Genomic DNA, 24,022 nt, shown 5'->3' with positions numbered 1-24,022 from the left:
TATAGTTGCACCTCTTTTTTGATATCTTCTTTTATAGTTGCACCTCTTTTTTGATATCTTTTATAGTTGCACCTCTTTTTTGATATCTTTTATAGTTGCACCTCTTTTTTGATATCTTCTTTTATAGTTACACCTCTTTTTTGATATCTTCTTTTATAGTTGCACCTCTTTTTTGATATCTTCTTTTATAGTTGCACCTCTTTTTTGATCTTTTATAGTTGCACCTCTTTTTTGATATCTTCTTTTATAGTTGCACCTCTTTTTTGATCTTTTATAGTTGCACCTCTTTTTTGATATCTTCTTTTATAGTTGCACCTCTTTTTTGATATCTTCTTTTATAGTTGCACCTCTTTTTTGATATCTTTTATAGTTGCACCTCTTTTTTGATATCTTCTTTTATAGTTGCACCTCTTTTTTGATATCTTTTATAGTTGCACCTCTTTTTTGATATCTTTTATAGTTGCACCTCTTTTTTGATATCTTTTATAGTTGCACCTCTTTTTTGATATCTTCTTTTATAGTTGCACCTCTTTTTTGATCTTTTATAGTTGCACCTCTTTTTTGATATCTTCTTTTATAGTTGCACCTCTTTTTTGATATCTTTTATAGTTGCACCTCTTTTTTGATATCGTCTTTTATAGTTGCACCTCTTTTTTCATCTTTTATAGTTGCACCTCTTTTTTGATATCTTCTTTTATAGTTGCACCTCTTTTTTCATCTTTTATAGTTGCACCTCTTTTTTGATATCTTCTTTTATAGTTGCACCTCTTTTTTGATATCTTCTTTTATAGTTGCACCTCTTTTTTGATATCTTCTTTTATAGTTACACCTTTTTTTTGATATCTTTTATAGTTGCACCTCTTTTTTGATTTCTTCTTTTATAGTTGCACCTCTTTTTTGATATCTTTTATAGTTGCACCTCTTTTTTGATATCTTCTTTTATAGTTGCACCTCTTTTTTGATATCTTTTATAGTTGCACCTCTTTTTTGATATCTTCTTTTATAGTTGTACCCCTTTTTTGATATCTTCTTTTATAGTTACACCTCTTTTTTGATATCTTCTTTTATAGTTGCACCTCTTTTTTGATATTTTCTTTTATAGTTGCACCTCTTTTTTGATATCTTCTTTTATAGTTGCACCTCTTTTTTGATATCTTTTATAGTTGCACCTCTTTTTTGATATCTTCTTTTATAGTTGCATCTCTTTTTTGATATCTTCTTTTATAGTTGCACCTCTTTTTTGATATCTTCTTTTATAGTTGCACCCCTTTTTTGATATCTTCTTTTATAGTTGCACCTCTTTTTTGATATCTTCTTTTATAGTTGCACCTCTTTTTTGATATCTTTTTTAGTCCCCGTTCAGACGCAGTCCGAAAACGAGGACTTATGTTTTGACCTCCGTGTGTATGTGCGTCAGTGCGTGCGTCCTGTATCTTAGAAATGCCTGGACCAATCACAATCAAACTTCATACGTACATCATACATAATATTATACATATGCACGTCAATTTGTTTCACGATCTGATTCAAGATGGCCGAATGGCGGCCATTTTTGTGCTAAAAATTATCAAAATCAAGCATTTCTCGGCTGTTTACAGATGGATTTTGTTCAAACTTGGTATATACATTAGACATTATAGGACCTTGATGCACCTCATTGTTTTTACGATCTGATTCAAGATGGCCGAATGGCGGCAATTTTTGTGCTAAAAAATCTTAAAAATCAACAATTTCTCGGCTGTTTACAGATGGATTTTGTTCAAACTTGGTATATACATTAGACATTATGGGACCTTGATGCAAATAATTTTGTTTTTCAGATAAGATTCAAAATTTGTTTTAATGAATGGGCTTCTAGACCCATATCTCTGACTTGTTTTGACTGATAATATTTTCAAATTTTAAATATTCATTATACATCATGTCATAGATAAACAGATATATTGGTTTGACTATCCTATTCAAAATTCTCACTCACCGCTGCCATGGCAACAGCCAAAAACTGATTTTTGAATACTTTCGCCCCAAATTTATTACCTCCTACCAGTCTTGTATTATAGCAATGTTCATATGATCATGTTTTTTTTTATTTTGGCTACGTTGCACACTGATAAGAGATCACCGGTGCCAAGATTGTTACACTGTATCAACGTAATCCCAATGCAACTTTGAACTATGAATGAATTGTAAATGCTGCCTTCAATCTAGTAAATACTATCGCAAAACGGTTATAAATAATAATAAATTTAACAGCAGAATACGCCCTAGCAATAAAATAAAGTGACTTCTAAAGACTGAACGTTTTTTTGCGAACTTCGTATACAGTGCCCGGTTTCAGTTATAAACCGACGTTACCTTCATGTTCATGTCCTACCATGGCAACAGCTGAAAACATGATGTTGCTTGTTTTTGAGCAGAGCGGATCGCCAACCAGCCTACCAGCTTGTTTTATAAACTGGCTTGGTAATTCCCACCACCACTTCGACCATGTCACAGCATTTCGACTACTTTTCCAACAAATCCAAAATCACTCGATAATTTTGTTTACTTTACATTTGTACAATGATTACATTTTAAGTTTTCATAATTATAATGCATACATGTACACTCACAAAAATATCGCAAAATAAGAGAATTTAGCCTTGACAAAAAAAACATTATTTTTCCTTGTCTTAATATTGCATTTTTTTTCTATCTGTGTAATTTCATGTGGAAATCCTGATGAGATTTGCAGTTGCATTTGCAATATTAGAGGCTGTGAACTTGTCCATGGAGGCTGCAAATTAATAAATATTGTATTCACTGACATTTATTTTGTATTTACATTTGCAATGAACTCCACAGTATCTTTTTCTTACTGGTGTGACTACAGTGACTGTGTAGTGTTTTTGTTGTGTCGATTGTTGTCAGTTGTTTGTTTTGTGTTCTTGGAATTTTGTACAAAAATCAACAATGGTTAAATTGGTTATTGTATGTAGGTATGTTATTTCCATTTTGCAGTATATCGTAGACAGTACTTGTATACTTTGTTATCCAGCATAAATATCAGATTGTTCGGAAGCATGAGATTGTAATGTAAATTTCGTTCATTAATGTTGTAAGATGACGCTTTCTCCGGGGCCTTCAGAGTCCCACTGGCATGTTGACTATGTTCCGGCCCGTTTACATACTGTACTGTATGTACAGTTCTCGCGGAAGCTTTGGCTTTTGTGGCATCATTGTCGCCTACGCATGGCTTCATTGTCGCCTCAGCATCGCATCATTGTGGCATCAGCTTCGCGTCATTGAAAATTGAAGCTGTGTTCGCCTCGCTATTTTGTGGCATCATCGTGGCCTCAGCTTCGCAGTCTCATGGCATCAACATGGCATCAGCTTCAATTTATTGTGACGTGAGTATGACCTCATTATTTGCACGCAGAAGGGCAGTAGACAAAAACATGTACAGAAGTTCGATATGTAATCGATTTGAAATTCAAGGCGAATAAAATAATATGATCAAGAGTAAAATGACATTTTAAAAAGATATCTTGTTTAATTATTTTAGTGTTGCGAGTATTGGGCACCAAAAACTTTGCGAAGTACATTACAATCGGCAAGGTGACGAGTTTCATATTGACTGGAAGGAAAATCGTGATAAATTCAAATCACACGATGCAATCGTCGTTCTGATACAACACAATTTGCTGTATACGAAGTGAAACTGTTCTTGCCATAAAATTTACCTTTTTTCGCTCATTTTATTTGCTGCTAGAAGAGCAGATTCAGATTCCTCATTTCGGTAGTATTTTTCTGTGTTTCGTTTAGTTTTAGCCGAGTCCTACCCCATGCCCGGACTACTAAAACCACAGGGAGCCCAGGAACTATAATCAACTGTAGTACGCAGTCTCTATGAGCGCGAGGGGGGGGGGGTATCGGCTGGTATCGAGTGTAAGAAATAGACTATAGAAATATTTCTTCCACTCGATACCAGCCGATACCCCCCCCCCCCCCCCCCGCGCTCATAGAGACTGCGTACTACAGTTGATTATAGTTCCTGGGCTCCCTGTGCTAAAACATGCAATACACACGTACGCCGCCTGGTGCGTCGGCGTCGTCGCCAGTCATCTTGATACAAAGTTCCAAAACATGTGCTTACATTTCCAACATATGATTGGATGGTTGTGGTGGCGTCGGTCTGGTAAAATTTGACAACCAATTCTCAAAGTTAAGTCACGATCAGTGATCTGAGCTCAGTCTATACGTACTTTAAAGGTATTCTCACAAATATATTTTCGAATGAAAACGAGCCACATGCCCTGTAAAAAAATCGAATAGCGCTTGACATGCAGAAATAATTTATTGGGCTTCAGAAAAAAACGTGTCCATTTAGTGTGGCCGTAAATATTTGATGACCAGCCGATGAACAATTTGAAAATCATGATTCACACGGAAGTCCTTCGATACTGAAAATCATCGACCCCAGGCTGGTTTACCTTATTTCCCAACTTGCAAAACTGATTTGTATCTCAGCCCTGTTTTTTTTCTTCTTTTTTTGAACTGAGGTAAAATCCCATCCGTTTGTCAAAATATACCGATGTTTTTCAGTGAATAATTGCGAAGCCTGTCACAGCACAAAAAAAAAATGTGAATCGACGATGGAGATTGGATGGTACGACGACCCTTCAATTTGCGTTAAATATGTTTTGTTACAACATCATTGACTGGCTGAGAGTCACCTGATCGGAGCACGACCTGGGTCACAGAACCATATTTGTCCGTATTATCAACAGGACTTTGCGAGAAAACCACACCCACATTTTCAACCATTTTAGCGCGGAAGTTGCCAACAAATGTCGAAAACTCGTGAATTTTATGAATTCGAATAAAATAAAGCTAGCGATTCGTAAGACTGGTTAATAATATATCCCCCGATGCTCTTCGATTTTTTTATTTCAAGGTGAGAAATGGATACTAGTAGTTGAAGTTCCATCGATTTCAAGGCGACTATTTAACCGCGACAACTCTACGCTCTGTTGTAGTTTCGCGAGGTAAAACAAAAATACAATAAATAGTACTTGTTTAATTATTTGTTTGTACAGCCCGCAAATTACGAGACATGATCCCCATGAACTGCGATAAATAAATGCTGATTGTGTTGAATGACGGACGTCGGGACCGTTTGGAGAAACAAATTACGGTCGGTAGACATTTCAAACAAATGAAATTATTAACGAAAGACGAGATTTTTCTAGGTATTTACGATCATACGGTCATACCAAATATATACAAAATTGACAAATACACAAAGAGGTGTAATAGTAGGTCATTTTTATTTTAGCCTTAGAAATATTTTCTTTCACTCAGTCCACGTCCATGCGTGGGAGTTCTATTTAGCTTCATGGTCCTTCGGCTTGTCTTCTGCTTGGGGGGAAACAACAATAATTATACAAATCGTAAACTCAACACAATCAGGAAAAGAAACCCAGACAACCATGTTGTACTTCTGTTGAATACATTTTGTAGCAGTGCGTCACGTCGGAATATTGTCTAAAATAAAATATTCAATCCCAGCCAAATCTAGGTCAAAGGGTCAGATTGCGTGCATATAATTATAGATAGTTAAAACAAAAAGTATTTGAACTTTTGACGGTTGTTCAACATCTATGCACGGTTACTAAACTAGTAACCGTGATCTATGAAAACCAGAAAATTTTTAGTAGTCCGAATTTTTGCACGGTCGAAAATAAAACGGAAATTAACCGGTCAAAAGCGGAAGCGGTCAAGAGGTTTGGAGGAAATGAGTACAGTACTTCTTTGTTTGATGAAGCGATGCTGATGCCACATTGTCGCCATAATGAGGCCACAATGAAGCGAAGGCCCGTTTACATACATGTACTTGTTGTCAGTGTCTGAGTGGTATATACAAAATACGACCAAGTAAACGTCAGAATATTTAACAAGCAGCCTGTCGGCTGAGATAGCTCCGCTGTTAGCAATGCACATTTCAATTAAAGAACTGAAGATATCATTAGAAAATGAACAAGAAGTTGAAAATATCACTTTTTACCAAAAATGACAAAAATATTCACCAAAATTAGAGAATTAAAGATATCATTACAAAATGAACAAATCTGAGACAGGTCCACTTGTAGTACCTATGTATGTAATATCAAAGCAATTGGACTTGCGGTTTTTAACAAGAAGTTGAAAATATCACTTTTTACCAAAAACGACAAAAATATTTACCAAAATTAGAGAATTGAAGATATCATTACAAAATGAACAAATCTGAGAGAGGTCCACATGTAGTACCTATATATGTAATATCAAAGCAATTGAACTTGCGGTTTTTAACAAGAAGTCGAAAATATCACTTTTTACTAAAAATGACAAAAATATTCACCAAAATTAGAGAATTAAAGATATCATTACAAAATGAACAAATCTGAGAGAGGTCTACCCAAGGTACATATACACCAAGTATCAAAGCATTCAGGCTTGTAGTTTTCAAGAAGTCAAAAAAGTAAAACATTGACACGGACGACGGACGACGCCGGACGACGCCGGACAATCACTCATATGATAAGCTCCGCTCGACAAAGTCGACAGCGGAGCTAAAAAGCAGAAACCTAAAAATCAGTTGCCCATGCCAAGAGAGCCGCAGAACCAAAACAATCTGTCAGCCGTCGCCATCCACAGCAGCGATATGATTTTACCCATCGAAATTGAGAATCGCAGGTGTAGACATATAGCATTGAATGAACACTAAATACATCTATCCCGGCCAGCAATCGAATCAAATTGAGTGACGTAACTGGCATTCCCATCTATTTGCTTCTATTCCCACTATCCTAAAATGCTCAAGTGAATGTTGTCAAATTCGCGAGTGTGCGTATTTTCGTACAGTGGCGTAAACATTGCTACAATCAAAGACGTGCTGAACAGAAAGTCAATTCTGGGCTAGTACCATTGTCAAATTCTGGGGAGTAGAGGACTATTTTTATGGGAAACGTTACAATAAGGAACTAATAAAATTGTACGATTTGCATATCAAAATCCTTTATTGGAACAGAGCATGTTCTATATTCACCAAAAAACAAAGTTGTTATGTTTCTAGACACACAACAGACTCGACACAATAGAAACCGTCCGATCCGAGCGACTTGCGTTCTTGAAAATCGAGTCTTATCAGTTAGCCAGCCAAAGCCTCATTAACATAATTTATACAGTATTCTAATTCGAAATTCCAGACCAGTACATTTGTATCACTCTGTTCCCGGCAAATTTCTGCTGTGACTTGTGGTCATATTGAAACCGTGATTTAAGCAAAACCGGCCAACGCAGCTTCCTGATTTTTGCTACACAACAGGTTAGTATCTCATCCTTGCCGAATATGTAATTTTTTAGAGTGGTTTCAATGAAATATTTTCGTAAATTAGAAAATAGGAACCGCTGTGGTAAAATACGCTCACGATTTCGCCCCAACTTTAAAAGTGACACCTACCATAACGCAAGAATTTTGATTTATAACAAATATATGGGGACTAAGCAAAGGGTATAGGCAATTATTCCCTGAAGTTTCAAGTTTTCAAAATTTCTGTAGAATATTTGGCGATTTTCTGAAAACGAGCAATTTCTCCCACTATACCGCGTTGGCGCCATTATATAAATTAGGTCAATTGAGGTCAACTTTAGTCAGGTCAATGTGGGGCCTGAGACGGTGCGGTTAACTTACGTGTTAAGTTTGTTTTTTAGGTGTTATATATATTCATAAGTACACTTTCTATAGCAACTAGTGATTTTATGTAATAAAAATTGACATGCCCCAAAGTAGCAAGCCGTTCTAGTTCAAGTATACATATATGGGGAGGGGCTTCAATATTTATACCTTGGTAACTACAAAATGAATTTCCATAATTTTACAAATAAGTACAAATATTAAAATTCCAGTTGATAAAAAATACAAAGTTTGATATTTAACATCTCATCACCTCACATAAAATTGTTATACTCCCAATATTATATTAAAATGTACATACACATTACATAGAATAGTTAAAAGGGTGGTAATTACCACACAAATTCTACAATATTGGATTTGAAGGAGATTATTGATAAATACCGTAAACTGGTTGCTATGGGCTACAATGATCCTTCCCAATTTCTGTTTTTTTCGTTTCAAATTGTGGAATGTGTTTACAAATTATTTATTCATATTTTTTTTTATTTTATCTTGCAGAATACCAAGTGTGCCACTACTGATGTTGTTTTGTTATATTATAAATTATTGAGGATTACAGAAGTTTATATTACACTCATCTTTTTTGTCTGGAGTTTATTTTTATATAGGGGTGTACTCAATGTATTCACTGGAGAAGTTGCAGAGAAATTAGTCCAGCAAGATTTATTGTCTTGTCGGGAAATAAGCAAACAGGATTTTCTTGCATATGTCAGAGTTCGTATCATGTTTCAGCCAAGTACTGGAGCTCCAGTTCGTAAACGCCATTTGAAAACCTTTTCCGGTAAAGTAAAACAAATAGTCAAGTCAAAAAAAGGAGATAATGACCATAGAATGGTCACTGCCTGCTTAAAAAAACAGATAGCACATTCAAAAAAAAACAGGCGAACCAGTAAAGACACTTGAACAGTTTGTTACTTTTCCCAGGGCAATTTCATTATCTGATGGGTTGCCATATAAAAGTCAAAAGAGCAATACAACAAAAATTCTTAAGACCAGATACAGTGATATTATGAAAGAGAGTTTACCCCCTGAATGGAGAGCAAAGTTTATGATATATGATGGAATGTTTCTAATCAATAAGGCCCCTCTTGCTTCACATCGAACCTTTGCCCATTATGCTGAGTTTTTTGTTCGGAGATGGATTGTTCCCCATTACAATAGGTTTTGTTTTGAAGTCCATTTAATATTTGACGATCCTCAGCATTTGGGTGTCAGTCCTAAGGACATTGAAAGACAAAGACGGGACAAGAATGTTAATACAGACGTGGAAATTGATTTAGTTCAGAGAGAAACCCCAGTGCCCACTAATTGGAGAAAGTTTATTGGTTGCCGTCCCAATAAATGAAAATTAGTGAATTTCCTATCTGAGGAGTGTCTGAAATTGGTGGCCCCATTATTACAAGGCGACCAACGTTTTATAACAGCTGGTGGGTTTGATGGAAATAAAAAGGACAGTTCTATGTGTGTTGATGCTACAGGTATTACAAATGAATGGATTGCTCAAAGTAATCACGAGGAAGCAGATAGTCGGTGTATTTTACATGCATTGAGTTCACAGTATAATCAAGGAGTGATATTTTCACCTGATACAGACACGTATCACGCGTTACTGCCCCTATTGTATAAACACTCACAAAAAGAGATATATGTTCAATTGGATAATGATCCTACCAATCTAAAATATATTAGCATGTCTGAATTAAAATCAGCCCTAAATCTTGATCCTGACTTGCAGCACACACGACTTGACATGATTGGTAAAATCATGCAAACATTATTCATGTGCACAGGATGTGATTTTGTATCATTCTTTGCTGGGTTAGGGAAAGGATCATTTTACAATATATTTTACCAGTATTGTGAATTCATTACAGGTGTGTCCACACATCCAGGTACATTGTCTGATACGTGCCAGGATAAATTAAAAGATGGCCTACTTGCATTTGTTAGACTTGTTGGTAGTGTTTATTTTAAGAAGCATTTAACAGCTTTTGAGGAAAACACACCAGCACAACTGTATCGGAAATTAGAGGATAGCAGCTGTAATGCACTTGCAAATCATCAGAAATGGCTAAACGAAATAAGGGAACGTATGTGGCCGCGAATCCAGTACGAAGATGAGCTCAGTCAGTCGTTTGATGCGCTTGAGCTACACTGGAAAAGATCTTGCTGGGTTTCTCAGCTATGGGCACAAGCTGACCAAACTGTAGTTGATTTTCCAGATTTGCACTTGCATGGATACAAGGTTGGCACTGATGGTAATCTTTGTATTGTGTGGGACAGTGATGAAAACATTAAAAAAATTTCCAATACTGTTGCTCTACTTACAAAGGGATGCCGGTGTAAGAAAGCACCAACCTGTACCAATCGATGTTGTAAGTGCTACAAAATCCATGGATTTTGTGGACCAGCTTGTTTGTGTCTTGGGTGTAACAATCCACATAATACAGGAGCTTGTAATGGTTCCAAGAAACATGGAATTTGTCCAAAAGCAATGGAAACTGATTCTCCACCAGTGATCACGGCTAATGTGCGAAATTCAGACCAAGAACTTGCGGAAACACTTTTAATGGAGGAATTATTGGAAATGGAAAACAACAGAATTGAAGAAATTGATACCTTAGAAGATGACCCCGATTTGACAGAATTAGTAGAGCAACACGTATGGATTGAAGAACAGGATGATCAAGATATCTACCCTGATGATGATGATGATGGTGACATAGCAAAACTAATGAGAATGGTTCATGACTGAATATTTTCTTGCTCATTAACTTTTGCTTTGCTTTGAGATTTCGACCATTTTAACATTAGCATTTTTTATGGAAAACACAATTTTAAGTCAAAGCGCCGCAACTTTGATCTTTTTGGACCAGTTTAACCATTCTCTACTCGCTCTCAATTTGTGTTTAAATTGCTTGCCATTTTGGTATATCATTGCTTATACGTGTATATTTAATGGTACACGTTGCTAAGTTATGTTTGAATACTTAATTCGGTAATTTAGTGAAACCATTACTTCGTTTGTAACAAACATATGCTTAGGCATGCAAGAAGATGAAATTCTTTTTTATAATTTATTCAATTTCATAATGTCCAACATGCAATAAAACATCAATCAAGCACGCCTGTTATATTACGGATCACGTGATCACATTTATGCGCGAATGTGTTATTGTATGCCGGCTTATTTCGTATCATAAAAATGAATTTCAGATATTGGATTTTATTTTAAACTAGCCTTGCTATTGAAAGTATACATGTTTTTTTATATTTCAAGCTGAGAAACATTGAACTTTTTGGCTGTATTTTTCTATATTGTTTTTGCAGAATGTATGATGGAAAGTTCTGTTTTATGGCATCCACACACACACACACACACACACACGCACAGTAGGTATCTGCTGTGCGGGGGGGGGGGGGTGTTTACTTCTTTGTTATTCCTGCATTTTTCTTTATATTTATTACCCGATGAACAGTATTTAAATATAAAATTACCATAACACTAATAAATTAGTGTAAACAAAATTATTTCGTTTAAGATCCATAAAATAATCCATGTAATAATGTGTTTGTCTTAGAGATAATGCTTGTACACCCCCACCTTCCAGCATTTTCAATAGCCGTTCTATGTGAGGTCATGACCTAATTCCGCGGAAGTGGTGGCCCTTGCGTTCATCGGCAATGACTTCGTGACGGTTAATTTTGACACGTTGCATAACGCAAGGATTTAAAAATATAGTAAGTACTTATTTCGGTGCATTACGTAGTATGTTACCTTCCCGCAAAGTGTCTTTTTCTCATGTTGATTATTTTTTGAGTAAATCAGCCAGAAGTCTGCCGTGAAATACTATTACTGACGATTGTTCGTTTTGACGTCTCTTATTTCAGAAAATAAACATCAGATTGTCAATAAAATTAGAATTTGGTACATTTCTAAACATACTCCTTGTGTGTGAATGTTTTTTATTTGAGATCACAGTATTTTAAACCTGAATTTTAGCGCTGAAAATACATGTCCCCGTGGAAGTAATATCGCCCATTCAAATGTCAACGGTAGCGTCAATGTTGATTAAAGATATGCAAATGAGGCTATGGCTGGCTAACTGTTATCGTCCTTGCGTTTCCAAGCAAAAAATTGTTGAGGCCAAAAACGACAGATTTTTGCCCAATCTAATTCAGTCCAGCCTGCAGAACCATAATTTGGGACGTAAATCATTCCGGCGACGAAAAATCAGCGAAAATAGCCAAGGGGGTGAGGGACTGCATTTCAAAAACATATTTTATATATAAGGTATATATTAAGATTCAAAATGGCGGACTGGCGGCCATTTTGTTTTAATGAATGTGATTCTATTGCCATATATCTCTGACTTGCTGTGACTGATTATGTTCAAATTTTAAATATTCATTATACATCATGTCATAGATATACAGATACATTGGTTTGGCGATCCTATTAAAATGGCCGAATGGTGGCCACTTTTGTGCTAAAAAAATCATCAAATATCAAGCATTTCTGGCATTATTGGATGGATTTTGCTCAAACTTGGTACATACATTAGACATTACGGGTTCCTGATGCATGTTATTTTATTTTTTAGATCAGATTCAGAATGGCTGACTAGTGGCCATTTTGTTTTAATGAATGGGCTTCAAGAGCCATATCTTTGACATGCTTTGACTGACTATGTTCAAATTTTATATATTCATTATACATGTATTCAAAATGGCTGATTTTGTTTTAATTAATGCTGTTCCAGAGCAATATTTCTTAATACTCGTTTGACGATCAGATACAAATGTCAATCATTTAATGTTAAACAATCATCATAATCATATTCCTGACATGTTTATATTCCAGCTATATTACTATAAACAAAATTATATATCTTAAATTTGATAACTAATGGGAACTGTGCCATGCATGGCTTGTTTGATATCTTCTTTTATAGTTGCACCTCTTTTTTGATATCATCTTTTAGTTGAACCTGTTCTCTTCGTTGGGCCTTTTCCTTTAGTTGGATATCTTATACACATGTACTAATATTTTATCTTATATTTTCCTTATATTTTTTCTTGGTTTGACCACTTAGCTAATTACTTGATCTTGCAGGACATCTGATGCCCACCTTGATGTTTCTTGTATTGGCAAGAAATGAAACTCCATGTAAAAACCCATTTAAGTCTGTACAAAGTTATTACCATATGTTTTATAATTGTTAGGGTTGTGACCCTTATAGTGTGAAGCCCTTTTGTTAATGCTTTGCTTATTATTCTTCCATAATTCTTTTAAACACTCTCATTTGAAAAGAGCTATTGTTTTCATATTTGGCATGTTGTTAAAGAGACATACATTGTGATTCTTATCCAATAATCAGGCACATAAGTCACATGACCTGGCATCCATCTGTTATATCATTTTATAGTACAGTGTGCAGAGCAACAATTTTTCATATTCAACAGTGCATCTTAGAAAGAAGGGATATATAGGGAATTACCACTCAGAATTTGTGTTTTAAATTGAAAATTCATTCTAGGGAGAAACAGTCATCAAGAATAACACAAGTACACTGACGTCATTAATATGCATAATTATAAAAAACTACAGAAAGCATTGGAAAAGAAATGTAATGGATCTTTCAGATAACCATGTGTGGTTTTGCGACCTCATTACTATGTATAACTGTAAAATCCTAAGCACTGTTGAAATAGATACATGTATATGCAGTTAGTGCTATGATGAAGGCATGGCGCAAGAGGTATAATTAACATATCTGGTGACCTTATCTGATCATGTGATGTAATATTATGTCAGCATATCAAATTCGCAGAATCCAACTGTAAATGTGCATGTACAGCAAACTTTAAAAAATTTAAAATCGTGTACCAGTGTTCTTCCAAGGATACATACAGCGTAGTAGTGCCTCCATGCTGCGCTGAGAGGCCACCATGCTACATGTCGTCTGACACCGCCACACTCGAAATCCTCCTGTCATGCTTGATTTTCACACTATTATTATTGTCTATGATTTCTGAAGCTATTGTTCTATGAGACTCATCTTCGCTGTTCTTTTAAGCCATAAACAATAACCAACCGAAGTCTTGTACTTGTTGCGCGTTGTAGTTTATTTACATAATTCACTGATCACGCCACAGCTGATGTCAAAAATAAAATGTTTGAAGAAAAGTTTATTCACTTGTCGAAAATAAATCGTGAATGAAATTCTAAATTATAAAACTAAAGTAATAATCAGTATATAAGCAGTAAATTATTGCTGTAAATTATTGCTAATTATTATGCAAATTAGCCACCATCCCTGACTGAAATCCTGGGAAGAACACTTGTGTGTGATGTATTAGCCATGATGCTTCAAACACAGTCATTGCTGCTATGTCTTTTTATTTTTGACTCCCATGTGCGAAGCACATAATGGGAGTCTTTGTAGTTAAGTGTGTCTGTATGTGTGTGTATGTGTGTCCAACTTTTCCACTGCTATCTCAAGAACCATACATCGTTTTTTGATAAAACTTGGTGCATAGATGCTCTAGGCCAATGCGCAGATTTGACCAGGTTTTGGTAAAAATCCATGCTTATTAATTACCTAATTTGCATAATAATTAGCTAATTTTTAGTGGTTCCATGACTGTTCCACTGATATCTAAACAACCACTCATTGGATTTTGATGAAACTTGGTACATAGATGCTCTGAACTAATTCTATGTTTTGATTAGTTTTTGGTAAAAATCCGTGCATACCTAATTTGCATAATGATTATACAATTTTCGGTTTTTCCTCTGATACTAATCATCACATTTCAATGAAACTTGGTACATAGATGTCATATGACACTGCACAGACCTGATAGTTTTTATGGTAATATCAGTACATATTAATTACCTAATTTGCATAATTAATTAATTTTCAGCTTTTGATATAAGTAGTGAGCATTACATTTCAATGAAACTTGTTACTTAGATACTCAATAACTATGCAGAGATTGATTGTTTCGGGATAAATATTTGTGCATATTAATCACCTAATTTGCATAATTAGTTAATTTTCAGCTTTCCCATGGATATCTCAAGTACTAATCATCACATTTCAATGAAACTTGGTACATAGATCCTTTAGGACTGATTAGTTTTAGGGTAAATAATTGTGCATATTAATTACCTAATTTGCATAATTAATTTTCAGCTTTTCTACTGATATCTAAAGTACTAATCATCACATTTCAATGAATTTAGAACTATGCAGAGACCCAATTAGTTTTCGGTAAATCTGTAAAATCTGTACATATTAATTACCTAATTAGTTTGGGGTAAAATCTGTACATATTAATTACCTAATTAGTTTGGGGTAAAATCTGTTCATATTAATTCCCTGATTAGCATAATAATTTATAATTTTGTTAGTTCTAATCACATTTCAATAAAACTTGGTACATAGATTTTCTGTTACATTGCGCTGACCTCATTAGTTTTACACTCAAATCTGTTCATATTAGTTTTCTGATTTGCATTAATTAGTTTTCAGCTTTTCCATCATTATCTCAAGTACAAGTAATTTTGAATTAATTTTTAATGTGTCTCAAATTCCCTCAGCACATGGGAGTTCTTTCTAAGCTTTCTTTGATTATAATTATCTTGACTAACATTTTAATTCAACAATCACACTGGTTAAAACCTACTATACAATGTATGTACGTATAATAATTCAATCACTCAAAAATATTATTTTTTATTTTCAATTAAAAGTGTTCAATTGTTATTTTTTAAGGTCCAGTTGGTGCATTTCGCCATGTACCAAATGCAGCTATTCCTGGTCATAACAAAGAAAGGCATAGTGATGTGTCGGCTTCCCAGTGTGCAACTTTGTGCCTTGAAACTACTGACTTCATGTGTTACTCATTTGACTATGACCGAGCTAACAAGAGGTGCTGGCTGAGTAATAAGAATTCACAAGTTATTTCTCTTAAAACTAACTTCAGAAATGATCCTTATGATTACTATGAAAGAAAAGGTACAGTATCTTTTTTTTTTTTTTTTTTTTTTTTTTTTTTTTTTTTTTTTTTTTTTTTTTAAATATTTTTGTGCCAGGCGACAGTTCTGGACATTGAATGTCACCGTTGTCTCTCCTGACTTTTTTTTTTTTTTTTATGTGCAAATTGCAAGTGCTAGTGCTGACACATAGTGCATTTTGCCACAGAAGTCATATTCATGTTTGGGACTACATGACAGGGCTGTGTGGCCATCTCTCTGTCAAATGGCAATTTTAATGCGCTATCCTGGCGTCAACCAGGCTCGGTCAAACACAAGCACCTGCGGACCTTAACAAAGGTTCCCCCAAAGTCGCATTCGTTAGTGAATGAATCTCGGCCAGTGGAATTGGCCTTCCCATTGAGTCTGTGGCACACTCACCCAGGGTAGGGGTTGACCCTTTGATGTTCAGCCTAAGGTAGGATTTGAACATGGGTCTACCGATCATGAGTCTGGAGCGACAACCACTATGCTACCAGTGACCGGTACAGTATCTTTGAACTTCTTTTGTTGTCATAGTGACAGCGTTATTTACCATCATAATAAATTGTTATTTTCAATAAATCTAATTAAAAATGGCGGACCAGAGGGCCATTTTGTTTAAAAAATGCTATCTCTGTCAATAATGCCATGATGATGCATAATATGTTTATTGTTTGTGATATTTAGATATTGATTATTCAAATTATTACAATGACTTTTTGCAGGTGTGGAATGTTTTGTAATGTGGGACAAATCAGATTACCGTGGCACCAAGACAACAACTGTTGGTGGTGAAACTTGTCAGAAATGGTCATCTCAATCACCACATTCTCATATACGTACAGAGGAAAGATATCCAAACATGGGATTGGGTGATCATAATTATTGTCGTAATCCAGATGGAGAGGAAGACACTTGGTGCTATACCTCAAACCCTAATGTACGTTGGGAGTTTTGTGATGTTGGACAACCTGGACAGACATGTGACCCAGGTAACCAAATGTATATACTGCCCACTATGGCAAACATAGCAGAGAACGCTCACATTGTAGATAATTGTAGAGCAGCACTGCAATACCAGATTGCAGTACATTTGTAGAGCAGCACTGCAATACCAGAGATTGCAGTACACTTGCAGAGCAGCACTGCAATACCAGAGATTGCAGTACACTTGTAGAGCAGCACTGCAATACCAGAGATTGCAGTACACTTATAGAGCAGCACTGCAATACCAGATATTGCAGTACACTTATAGAGCAGCACTGCAATACCAGATTGCAGTACACTTGTAGAGCAGCACTGCAATACCATGGATTGCAGTACACTTGTAGAGCAGCACTGCAATACCATGGATTGCAGTACACTTGTAGAGCAGCACTGCAATACCAGAGATTGCAGTACACTTGTAGAGCAGCACTGCAATACCAGAGATTGCAGTACACTTGTAGAGCAGTACTGCAATACCAGAGATTGCAGTACACTAATAGAGCAGCACTGCAATACCAGATATTGCAGTACACTTATAGAGCAGCACTGCAATACCAGATTGCAGTACACTTGTAGAGCAGCACTGCAATACCAGATATTGCAGTACACTTGTAGAGCAGCACTGCAATACCAGAGATTGCAGTACACTTGTAGAGCAGCACTGCAACACCAGAGATTGCAGTACACTTGTAGAGCAGCACTGCAATACCAGAGATTGCAGTACACTTATAGAGCAGCACTGCAATACCATGGATTGCAGTACACTTGTAGAGCAGCACTGCAATACCAGAGATTGCAGTACACTTGTAGAGCAGCACTGCAATACCAGAGATTGCAGTACACTTGCAGAGCAGCACTGCAATACCAGAGATTGCAGTACACTTGTAGAGCAGCACTGCAATACCATGGATTGCAGTACACTTGTAGAGCAGCACTGCAATACCAGAGATTGCAGTACACTTGTAGAGCAGCACTGCAATACCATGGATTGCAGTACACTTGTAGAGCAGCACTGCAATACCAGAGATTGTAGTACATTTGTAGAGCAGCACTGCAATACCAGGGATTGCAGTACACTTGTAGAGCAGCACTGCAATACCAGATATTGCAGTACACTTGTAGAGCAGCACTGCAATACCAGAGATTGCAGTACACTTGTAGAGCAGCACTGCAATACCAGAGATTGCAGTACACTTGTAGAGCAGCACTGCAATACCAGAGATTGCAGTACACTTATAGAGCAGCACTGCAATACCAGAGATTGCAGTACACTTGTAGAGCAGCACTGCAATACCAGAGATTGTAGTACACTTATAGAGCAGCACTGCAATACCATGGATTGCAGTACACTTGTAGAGCAGCACTGCAATACCAGAGATTGCAGTACACTTGTAGAGCAGCACTGCAATACCAGAGATTGCAGTACACTTGTAGAGCAGCACTGCAATACCAGAGATTGCAGTACACTTGTAGAGCAGCACTGCAATACCAGAGATTGTAGTACATTTGTAGAGCAGCACTGCAATACCATGGATTGCAGTACACTTGTAGAGCAGCACTGCAATACCAGAGATTGCAGTACACTTGTAGAGCAGCACTGCAATACCAGCAGTTGCAGTACACTTGTAGTACACTTGTAGAGCAGAACCACAATATTAGGGATTGCAGTACACTTGTAGAGCAGCACTGCAATACCAGAGATTGCAGTACACTTATAGAGCAGCACTGCAATACCATGGATTGCAGTACACTTGTAGAGCAGCACTGCAATACCAGAGATTGCAGTACACTTATATAGCAGCACTGCAATACCATGGATTGTAGTACACTTGTAGAGCAGCACTGCAATACCAGAGATTGTAGTACATTTGTAGAGCAGCACTGCAATACCAGAGATTGCAGTACACTTGTAGAGCAGCACTGCAATACCAGAGATTGCAGTACACTTGTAGAGCAGCACTGCAATACCAGAGATTGCAGTACACTTATAGAGCAGCACTGCAATACCATGGATTGCAGTACACTTGTAGAGCAGCACTGCAGTACCAGAGATTGCAGTACACTTGTAGAGCAGCACTGCAATACCAGAGATTGTAGTAAATTTGTAGAGCAGCACTACAATACCATGGATTGCAGTACACTTGTAGAGCAGCACTGCAATACCAGAGATTGTAGTACATTTGTAGAGCAGCACTGCAATACCAGAGATTGCAGTACACTTGTAGAGCAGCACTGCAATACCAGATATTGCAGTACACTTGTAGAGCAGCACTGCAATACCAGAGATTGCAGTACACTTGTAGAGCAGCACTGCAATACCAGAGATTGCAGTACACTTGTAGAGCAGCACTGCAATACCAGAAGTTGCATTACACTTGTAGAGCAGCACTGCAATACCAGATATTGCAGTACACTTATAGAGCAGCACTGCAATACCAGAGATTGTAGTACATTTGTAGGGCAGCACTACAATACCATGGATTGCAGTACACTTGTAGAGCAGCACTGCAATACCAGAGATTGCAGTACACTTGTAGAGCAGCACTGCAATACCAGAGATTGCAGTACACTTATAGAGCAGCACTGCAATACCATGGATTGCAGTACACTTGTAGAGCAGCACTGCAATACCAGAGATTGTAGTACATTTGTAGAGCAGCACTGCAATACCAGGGATTGCAGTACACTTGTAGAGCAGCACTGCAATACCAGATATTGCAGTACACTTGTAGAGCAGCACTGCAATACCAGAGATTGCAGTACACTTGTAGAGCAGCACTGCAATACCAGAGATTGCAGTACACTTGTAGAGCAGCACTGCAATACCAGAAGTTGCAGTATACTTGTAGAGCAGCACCACAATATTAGGGATTGCAGTATACTTGTAGAGCAGCACTGCAATACCAGAGATTGCAGTACAGCACTGCAATACCAGAGATTGCAGTACACTTGTAGAGCAGCACTGCAATACCAGAGATTGCAGTACACTTGTAGAGCAGCACTGCAATACCAGAGATTGCAGTACACTTATAGAGCAGCACTGCAATACCATGGATTGCAGTACACTTGTAGAGCAGTACTGCAATACCAGAGATTGCAGTTCACTTGTAGAGCAGCACTGCAATACCATGGATTGCAGTACACTTGTAGAGCAGCACTGCAATACCAGAGATTGTAGTACATTTGTAGAGCAGCACTGCAATACCAGGGATTGCAGTACACTTGTAGAGCAGCACTGCAATACCAGATATTGCAGTACACTTGTAGAGCAGCACTGCAATACCAGAGATTGCAGTACACTTGTAGAGCAGCACTGCAATACCAGAGATTGCAGTACACTTGTAGAGCAGCACTGCAATACCAGAAGTTGCAGTACACTTGTAGAGCAGCACCACAATATTAGGGATTGCAGTATACTTGTAGAGCAGCACTGCAATACCAGAGATTGCAGTACACTTGTAGAGTAGCACTGCAATACCAGAGATTGCAGTACACTTGTAGAGCAGCACTGCAATACCAGAGATTGCAGTACACTTGTAGAGCAGCACTGCAATACCAGAGATTGCAGTACACTTGTAGAGCAGCACTGCAATACCAGAGATTGCAGTACACTTGTAGAGCAGCACTGCAATACCAGAGATTGCAGTACACTTGTAGAGCAGCACTGCAATACCAGAGATTGCAGTACACTTGTAGAGCAGCACTGCAATACCAGAGATTGCAGTACACTTGTAGAGCAGCACTGCAATACCAGAGATTGCAGTACACTTGTAGAGTAGCACTGCAATACCAGAGATTGCAGTACACTTGTAGAGCAGCACTGCAATACCAGAGATTGCAGTACAGTTGTAGTGCAGTACTGCAATACCAGAGATTGCAGTACACTTGTAGAGCAGCACTGCAATACCAGATATTGCAGTACACTTATAGAGCAGCACTGCAATACCATGGATTGCAGTACACTTGTAGAGCAGCACTGCAATACCAGAGATTGCAGTACATTTGTAGAGCAGCACTGCAATACCAGAGATTGCAGTACACTTGTAGAGCAGCACTGCAATACCAGAGATTGCAGTACACTTATAGAGCAGCACTGCAATACCATGGATTGCAGTACACTTGTAGAGCAGCACTGCAATACCAGATATTGCAGTACACTTGTAGAGCAGCACTGCAATACCAGAGATTGCAGTACACTTGTAGAGCAGCACTGCAATACCAGAAGTTGCATTACACTTGCAGAGCAGCACTGCAATACCAGAGATTGCAGTACACTTATAGAGCAGCACTGCAATACCAGAGATTGTAGTACATTTGTAGAGCAGCACTGCAATACCAGAGATTGCAGTACACTTATAGAGCAGCACTGCAATACCATGGATTGCAGTACACTTGTAGAGCAGTACTGCAATACCAGAGATTGCAGTTCACTTGTAGAGCAGCACTGCAATACCATGGATTGCAGTACACTTGTAGAGCAGCACTGCAATACCAGAGATTGTAGTACATTTGTAGAGCAGCACTGCAATACCAGGGATTGCAGTACACTTGTAGAGCAGCACTGCAATACCAGATATTGCAGTACACTTGTAGAGCAGCACTGCAATACCAGAGATTGCAGTACACTTGTAGAGCAGCACTGCAATACCAGAGATTGCAGTACACTTGTAGAGCAGCACTGCAATACCAGAAGTTGCAGTACACTTGTAGAGCAGCACCACAATATTAGGGATTGCAGTATACTTGTAGAGCAGCACTGCAATACCAGAGATTGCAGTACACTTGTAGAGTAGCACTGCAATACCAGAGATTGCAGTACACTTGTAGAGCAGCACTGCAATACCAGAGATTGCAGTACACTTGTAGAGCAGCACTGCAATACCAGAGATTGCAGTACACTTGTAGAGCAGCACTGCAATACCAGAGATTGCAGTACACTTGTAGAGCAGCACTGCAATACCAGAGATTGCAGTACACTTGTAGAGCAGCACTGCAATACCAGAGATTGCAGTACACTTGTAGAGCAGCACTGCAATACCAGAGATTGCAGTACACTTGTAGAGCAGCACTGCAATACCAGAGATTGCAGTACACTTGTAGAGCAGCACTGCAATACCAGAGATTGCAGTACACTTGTAGAGTAGCACTGCAATACCAGAGATTGCAGTACACTTGTAGAGCAGCACTGCAATACCAGAGATTGCAGTACACTTGTAGAGCAGCACTGCAATACCAGATATTGCAGTACACTTATAGAGCAGCACTGCAATACCATGGATTGCAGTACACTTGTAGAGCAGCACTGCAATACCAGAGATTGCAGTACATTTGTAGAGCAGCACTGCAATACCAGAGATTGCAGTACACTTGTAGAGCAGCACTGCAATACCAGAGATTGCAGTACACTTATAGAGCAGCACTGCAATACCATGGATTGCAGTACACTTGTAGAGCAGCACTGCAATACCAGAGATTGTAGTACATTTGTAGAGCAGCACTGCAATACCATGGATTGCAGTACACTTGTAGAGCAGCACTGCAATACCAGAGATTGTAGTACATTTGTAGAGCAGCACTGCAATACCAGAGATTGCAGTACACTTGTAGAGCAGCACTGCAATACCAGAGATAGCAGTACACTTGTAGAGCAGCACTGCAATACCAGAGATTGCAGTACACTTGTAGAGCAGCACTGCAATAACAGAGATTGCAGTACACTTGTAGAGCAGCACTGCAATACCAGCAGTTGCAGTACACTTGTAGAGCAGAACCACAATATTAGGGATTGCAGTACACTTGTAGAGCAGCACTGCAATACCAGAGATTGCAGTACACTTATAGAGCAGCACTGCAATACCATGGATTGCAGTACACTTGTAGAGCAGCACTGCAATACCAGAGATTGCAGTACACTTGTAGAGCAGCACTGCAATACCAGAGATTGCAGTACACTTGTAGAGCAGTACTGCAATACCAGAGATTGCAGTACACTTGTAGAGCAGCACTGCAATACCAGAGATTGCAGTACACTTGCAGAGCAGCACTGCAATACCAGAGATAGAGCAGCACTGCAATACCATGGATTGCAGTACACTTGTAGAGCAGCACTGCAATACCAGATATTGCAGTACACTTGCAGAGCAGCACTGCAATACCAGAGATTGCAGTACACTTGCAGAGCAGCACTGCAATACCAGAGATTGCAGTACACCTGTAGAGCAGCACTGCAATACCAGATATTGCAGTACACTTATATAGCAGCACTGCAATACCATGGATTGCAGTACACTTGTAGAGCAGCACTGCAATACCAGAGATTGTAGTACATTTGTAGAGCAGCACTGCAATACCAGAGATTGCAGTACACTTGTAGAGCAGCACTGCAATACCAGAGATTGCAGTACACTTGTAGAGCAGCACTGCAATACCAGAGATTGCAGTACACTTGTAGAGCAGCACTGCAATACCATGGATTGCAGTACACTTGTAGAGCAGCACTGCAATACCAGAGATTGCAGTACACTTGTAGAGCAGCACTGCAATACCAGAGATTGCAGTACACTTATAGAGCAGCACTGCAATACCAGAGATTGCAGTACACTTGTAGAGCAGCACTGCAATACCAGAGATTGTAGTAAATTTGTAGAGCAGCACTACAATACCATGGATTGCAGTACACTTGTAGAGCAGCACTGCAATACCAGAGATTGTAGTACATTTGTATTGCAGCACTGCAATACCAGAGATTGCAGTACACTTGTAGAGCAGCACTGCAATACCAGATATTGCAGTACACTTGTAGAGCAGCACTGCAATACCAGATTGCAGTACACTTGTAGAGCAGCACTGCAATACCAGAGATTGCAGTACACTTGTAGAGCAGCACTGCAATACCAGAAGTTGCAGTACACTTGTAGAGCAGCACTGCAATACCAGAGATTGCAGTACACTTATAGAGCAGCACTGCAATACCATGGATTGCAGTACACTTGTAGAGCAGCACTGCAATACCAGAGATTGCAGTACACTTGTAGAGCAGCACTGCAATACCAGAGATTGTAGTACATTTGTAGAGCAGCACTGCAATACCAGGGATTGCAGTACACTTGTAGAGCAGCACTGCAATACCAGATATTGCAGTACACTTGTAGAGCAGCACTGCAATACCAGAGATTGCAGTACACTTGTAGAGCAGCACTGCAATACCAGAGATTGCAGTACACTTGTAGAGCAGCACTGCAATACCAGAAGTTGCAGTACACTTGTAGAGCAGCACCACAATATTAGGG

At 38.1% G+C, this 24,022-nt stretch overlaps 1 long non-coding RNA gene and 1 pseudogene across 2 annotated transcripts in view; both read left to right on the top strand.

Moving 5' to 3' along the window:
• LOC100374363 (neurotrypsin-like) overlaps positions 1 to 24,022 on the top strand; it is a 103,276-nt pseudogene that overhangs the window by 2,234 nt on the left and 77,020 nt on the right. Inside the window, exons 3-4 of the transcript XR_014927489.1 lie at positions 15,505 to 15,747; positions 16,472 to 16,738. The product of XR_014927489.1 is annotated as a neurotrypsin-like (transcript). The remainder of the gene's footprint in view (positions 1 to 15,504; positions 15,748 to 16,471; positions 16,739 to 24,022) is intronic.
• Positions 7,178 to 8,297, top strand: LOC144351696 (uncharacterized). Its single transcript, XR_013420437.2, has 2 exons — positions 7,178 to 7,348; positions 8,219 to 8,297. It is a non-coding gene; the product is annotated as an uncharacterized LOC144351696 (long non-coding RNA).

Source organism: Saccoglossus kowalevskii, chromosome 19, assembly GCF_978046115.1.
Source record: "Saccoglossus kowalevskii chromosome 19, keSacKowa6.1, whole genome shotgun sequence".
In the NCBI taxonomy this organism is placed as follows: Eukaryota; Metazoa; Hemichordata; class Enteropneusta; family Harrimaniidae; genus Saccoglossus; species Saccoglossus kowalevskii.
The sequence above is the reverse complement of the archived record's forward strand: the minus strand, read 5'-3'. Positions and strand labels throughout refer to the sequence as shown.